At 47.5% G+C, this 5947-nt stretch overlaps 1 pseudogene; it reads right to left on the bottom strand.

Moving 5' to 3' along the window:
• Positions 1-1663: 1663 nt before the first annotated feature.
• Positions 1664-4579, bottom strand: LOC134343412 (uncharacterized; annotated as a pseudogene).
• Between the last annotated feature and the right edge of the window lie 1368 nt (positions 4580-5947).

The following is a 5947-nucleotide window of genomic DNA, read 5'->3' as shown; positions in this document are numbered from 1 at the left end:
ACGCCCTTCGCTTCTTTTGAATTCCACATAGTGAATCAATATCTTTTTCAATAAAAACTTCGTAAGCTATCTACAGGATTTGAAACAGATCTTTGTAAACTTTATGACATGAACACTGTCCGCCAAAGATGGCTGCCACCGTGATGCAGCTGTACAAACTGGAAAAGGAAAGGTGAAGTGACGTAAATTAGTGACGTGTGTTGTGGTATTTGAAAAACCGTCTAACTAGTCAACGGAAACATTTAGCTAAAAGATTACTTTCAATAAGTATAATTATTAATTACTGCATTATTTTAGGTAACTAACCTTTTGTGCACACATTATTTTCCTTTGTGCGCTGGTTGAAAAACGTGTGTGCATGCGCACACGCTCACAGCTTAGAGGGAATAGGTCGCAAGTAAGGGATATGTCCTTCAAATAACACAGGTGCAGGCCATAACATTCCTATGTTGAGGCTCATAACCAAGTAAAATGTCACACAACATACTCTAACCAATATGTGCAGTATAATATTTAATCTGTGTGTATACACCTTTCAGAATCTTGTGCAGGACATGGTATGAATTTTGGTACACTGTAATACCAGCCAATGCAGTTAGCTGAGTGTCATTCATCTTCAATAAAGGGTGCTCCAACCTTTTTACACTCTATGCTAAATAACTTAGTAGAATAATGTAAAGATCATGCATTGGATATGAGTTTGGGATTTTGCTACTTGTGGAAGTACCAGAGTAATAATAAAGTATGATGCAAAAGAATGAGGTTCTATTGCTAGATCAGCACTGATAGCAGATATTGGCCTGACAGGTACTTGGTGAGATGGAAAAGAATGAGAAGTCACAGCTGTTTGCTTTTCTATAGAGAGGGTGGGGAGCAGATGGTATTGTTGAGGTCCCAGTGAAGGAGACAGAGCAGAGTAACACACATGAGAATGGAGAGGCAATACCGTGGTTGGGTTGGTGACTTATGAACCAACAATGAGCCTATTGGCACTATGAGCTGTGGATGGATGCTCCTACACACATATGTAAACAGCTTGAAGGGATATTTTAATCCAAAATGATCTGAGATTTTTGCAAGCTACACGATGATGATGTGCGGCCAGAAATCAGAAGATAATGTGATGAGGATGAAGCTCCTGGAGAGGAGGTGCAACTTCCAAGAGTTCCCTTGAAAGATTGTTTGGTGCACAGACTGGTTGAAAAGAGAATTTTGAGGAGCTGTTGAAAGGAAATTTAAGGTAGGTCCTGGCAGTGGGAACACTTGAAAATGTGAGGCTGGCATCAACTATGAGCAGAGAACATTATCTTCCTTGTCCACAAGGCCACGTAAGTTGGTGGCAGAAAGTGTCTTCAACAAATTGTCTTCTTGACACCAAGACTGGTGAGTGTAGCAGATAGTGAGGAAGGTTATCAAAGCAGGATCAGGGTCAGCTGTAAAATGGGTTGAACAATGGCAGATGGAGTTTAATGCAGGCATGTGAGATATTGCACATAGGGTGGACAATATGGGATAGGATTTACATGCTGAGCAGTAGGGCACAGAGGAATATGGTAGAACAGCTGTGTACATACATCTACTGATGCCTCTGGACACATCTACAGTGATGTTCCTGGAATCAACGGGTCTTTCAACATCATACACCGTCCTCTAGGTGACCCAGCCAGGGCTGATCAGACCCCAGCTTGTGTCCAGATGGCTAGCTACTTATGACTCCATGGCTCCCCTCTTTTGAGCCACAGCCATCTTGAGGCCCTCTCTGCCGCATTGGTGGTACTGCGGCTGGCTCTCCTCTTCCTCTCTCCCTTGATGCCCACATTGCTGAAGGCTCTAGCTAAGGAACGGGCTGCGAATCCCCTACAACCAACCTCCACTGGGAGACACCTCGCTCTCCATCCAGCTTGCTGACAGTTGCTGACCAGTCCTGCGTACTTGGAGACCTTCCGTTCAAAGGCCTCTTCCAAGCGATCTTCCCATGGGACTGTCAGCTCCAGCAGCACCTCTTGCTTAGTAGACTCAGACACAAGGACAATGTCTGGTCGCAGGGTGGTGGCTGCGATATGGTTGGAGAACTTCAGCTGCCGTTCGAGGTCCACCAACAGCTGCCAGTCCCTTGCAGAGGTCAGAGTGCCTGCAGATGTTCTTTTGGCAGGTATTGGCTGCTCCCCAGCTCTGACAAAGGCAATGGTCTGCTTGGAGGGTCGGGACTGCTTCGCCCACTCAACTCCTGCGCTGATGGCTTCAGCAATAGTCTTCAGGACCTGATCATGCCTCCATCGGTACCGTCCCTCACCAAGTGCCCTTGCACAGCCACTGAGGATGTGCTCCAGGGTTCCTCGCTTGGAGCACAGTGGGCACGCAGATGACTCTGCCTTGCCCCATGTGTGCAGGTTTGATGGGCTTGGAAGCACATTGTACACTGCCTGGATGAGAAATTAGATGCAGTGTGGTTCGACTTTCCAAAGATCAGCCCAGGTCACTTTCCTCTCAACCGCTTTTTCCCATCTTTTCCAAGCTCCCTGTTGTTTCATTCCCACCGCCTTGCAAGCTCTCTTCTCCTCCACTACTGCTGTCACCTCCTCTTGAACTAGACGACTCCCTTCCTTCCCTCTGGTGTCCATCTGGGGGGTTGGAAAGGATCTTAGCCCAGCTCGGCCTCGTGTGACCACTCCCACCAGCCTCCTGTGACGCAGCCTCGCCTCTGCCTCCTGAACAGCTTCCTCTGCCCTCCACTTCCTGCCAGTCCTCACTTGGATCCCTGCTCTAGCCACCTTCGGGTCACTTGAGTCCCTATACTGTAGCACTTCTATGGCTCTTGTTACCTTGAATTCTTCCTCCAAGGATTTGAAGGGCAGTTGCAGTTTGTTGTGGTGTCCATAGAGTGCGATGCTGCTCAGGCTCTTTGGCAGCCCCAGCCATCTCCTGAGGTGGTTGCTAACCCTCCTCTCTAAGGTTTCGACTGTCGAGATCGGAACTGCATAGACGAGGAGGGGCCACAGGATTCTGGGAAGAATGCCATGCTGATACACCCAGGCCTTAAACTTCCCAGGTAGGCCAGACTTGTCCAAAGATTTCAGCCAGCCATCCAACTCGGTGCAGGTTGCCTGAATGGATGTTGTATCCCTTAAAGAGCTGTCAAAAACTTTGCCTAAGCTCTTGACTGGCTTTTCTGTGATGGTTGGGATGGCTGTGCCTGCGATGCTGAACTGGAACTTGTTCTCCACCTTCCCTTTCCTCAGCACCATCGATCTTGATTTGGCAGGTTTGAAACGCATCAGGGCCCACTCCACCAGCTTTTCGAGCCCTTGCAGAATCCTCCGGCAGCCTGGGACTGATTCTGTGGTGACTGTGAGGTCATCCATGAATGCCCTGATAGGTGGTTGCCGTTGAGCGGAATTCATTCTGGGCCCTCTGCACTCTGGTTCAACAGACTTAGTGAGCATGTTCATGGCTAGGGAGAACAGTGTCACTGAGATAGTGCACCCTGTGATGATGCCAACCTCCACCTTGTGCCAGGTTGATGTAATTGCTCCTGAAGAGCCCCTCATCCTGAAGTTGCTGTAATAATCAGCGATAAGGTCTCTGATTCTGCAGGGGACATGATATTTGGTCAGTGTGAGCTGCACCAGCTTGTGTGGAATGGAGCCATATGCATTTGCCAGGTCAAGCCACAACACTGACAGGTTGCCCTTGTTCTCTCTGGCCTCCCTGATGAGCTGTGTCACCACACCGATGTGCTCCAGACAGCCCGGCATCCCTGAAATGCCACCCTTCTGGACTGATGTATCAATATAGGTGTTCTTTGCCAGGTAGATGCACAACCGGTTAGAAACTGCACTGAAGAAGATCTTCGCCTTGACACACAGCAGGGAGATGATGCGAAACTGATCTATCTGGGTGGCATTTTCCTCCTTCGGGATCCACACCCCTTCAGCCACTCTCCACTGTTCTGGGATCTTCCCCCTTCTCCAGAAGATTCTCAGGATCTTCCACAGACGCAGCAGGAGTTTGGGACAGTTCTTGTACAATTTGTATGAGGTGCTGCTTGGTCCTGGAGCCAAGCTTGCCCTTGCTTTGCGGACGACCTCTTTCACTTCCTTTAGTCGCAGCTCTGACATGTCAAACTGCACATCCGATTCAGGTGGGTCTATTAGGATGTCGCACTCTCCCAACTCCTGCTCTCTTTCAGGATCATTATATATCTTCTTCAGATGTTGGTCTATGTCCTCCTGCGAACAGCCAGTTTCCTACTGCGCTTCTCCCCCAGCAACTCCTTGGTGAACTTGAAGGGGTTGGCGATAAAGGCAGCGCGTTTTCAGGCCCTTTCACGATGCTGCCTCCGATGCCACTCTGCTCAGCGGAGGACCCTGATCTTCTTTCGTAGTGTGCACATCAGCTGGGCCAAGCCAATGCGCTCCTCTTCTTCTGCCTCCTTGTATTGGGACTTCAGCGCTTTCATATCCTGCCCAATGTTGTGGATCCTCAATGCTCTTTGGTTCTTCGAGTAATGTGTTTTGGAGCCTTCCTTCTCCTCTTCTCCGAACCGTTCAGCTGCGATACTAACAATGATTGTTGTCATGGCTTGTAGCTTCCTATTGACCCCTCCCTTTGCCGTTGACTCCAGAATTTGGTTGACATCTTAACCATAGAAACCATAGAAACTACAGCACAGAAACAGGCGTTTTGGCCCTTCTTGGCTGTGCCGAACCATTTTCTGCCTAGTCCCACTGACCTGCACACGGACCATATCCCTCCATACACCTCCCATCCATGTATCTGTCCAATTTGTTCTTAAATGTTAAAAAAGAACCCACATTTACCACCTCATCTGGCAGCTCATTCCATACTCCCACCACTCTCTGTGTGAAGAAGCCTCCTCTAATTTTCCCTTTAAACTTTTCCCCCCTCACCCTTAACCCATGTCCTCTGGTTTTTTTCTCCCCTTGCCTCAGTGGAAATAGCCTGCTTGCATTCACTCTATCTATACCCATCATAATTTTATATACCTCTATCAAATCTCCCCTCATTCTTCTACGCTCCAGGGAATAAAGTCCTAACCTATTCAACTTTTCTCTGTAACTGAGTTTCTCAAGTCCTGGCAACATCCTTGTAAACCTTCTCTGCACTCTTTCAACCTTATTTATATCCTTCCTGTAATTTGGTGACCAAAACCGAACACAATACTCCAGATTCGGCCTCACCAATGCCTTATACAACCTCATCATAATATTCCAGCTCTTATACTCAATACTTTGATTAATAAAGGCCAATGTACCAAAAGCTCTCTTTACGACCCTATCTACCTGTGACGCCACTTTTAGGGAATTTTTTATCTGTATTCCCAGATCCCTCTGTTCTACTGCACTCCTCAGTGCCTTACCATTAACCCTGTATGTTCTACCTTGGTTTGTCCTTCCAACGTGCAATACCTCACACTTGTCAGTATTAAACTCCATCTGCCATTTTTCAGCCCATTTTTCCAGCTGGTCCAAGTCCCTCTGCAGGCTCTGCAAATCTTCCTCACTGTCTACTACACCTCCAATCTTCGTATCATCAGCAAACTTGCTGATCCAATTTACCACATTATCATCCAGATCATTGATATAGATGACAAATAACAATGGACCCAGCACTGATCCCTGTGGCACACCACTAGTCACAGGCCTCCACTCAGAGAAGCAATTCTCTACTACCATTCTTTGGCTTCTTCCATTGAGCCAATGTCTAATCCAATTTACCACATCTCCATGTATACCTAGCGACTGAATTTTCCTAACTAACCTCCCATGCGGGACCTTGTCAAAGGCCTTACTGAAATTCATGTAGACAATATCCACTGCCTTCCCTTCATCCGCTTTCCTGGTAACCTCCTCAAAAAACTCCAATAGATTGGTCAAACATGACCTACCACGCACAAAGCCATGTTAACTCTCCCTAATAAGTCCCT

The sequence above is a fragment of the Mobula hypostoma genome, chromosome 3 (assembly GCF_963921235.1).
Source record: "Mobula hypostoma chromosome 3, sMobHyp1.1, whole genome shotgun sequence".
Taxonomy (NCBI): domain Eukaryota; kingdom Metazoa; phylum Chordata; class Chondrichthyes; order Myliobatiformes; family Myliobatidae; genus Mobula; species Mobula hypostoma.
The sequence above is the reverse complement of the archived record's forward strand: the minus strand, read 5'-3'. Positions and strand labels throughout refer to the sequence as shown.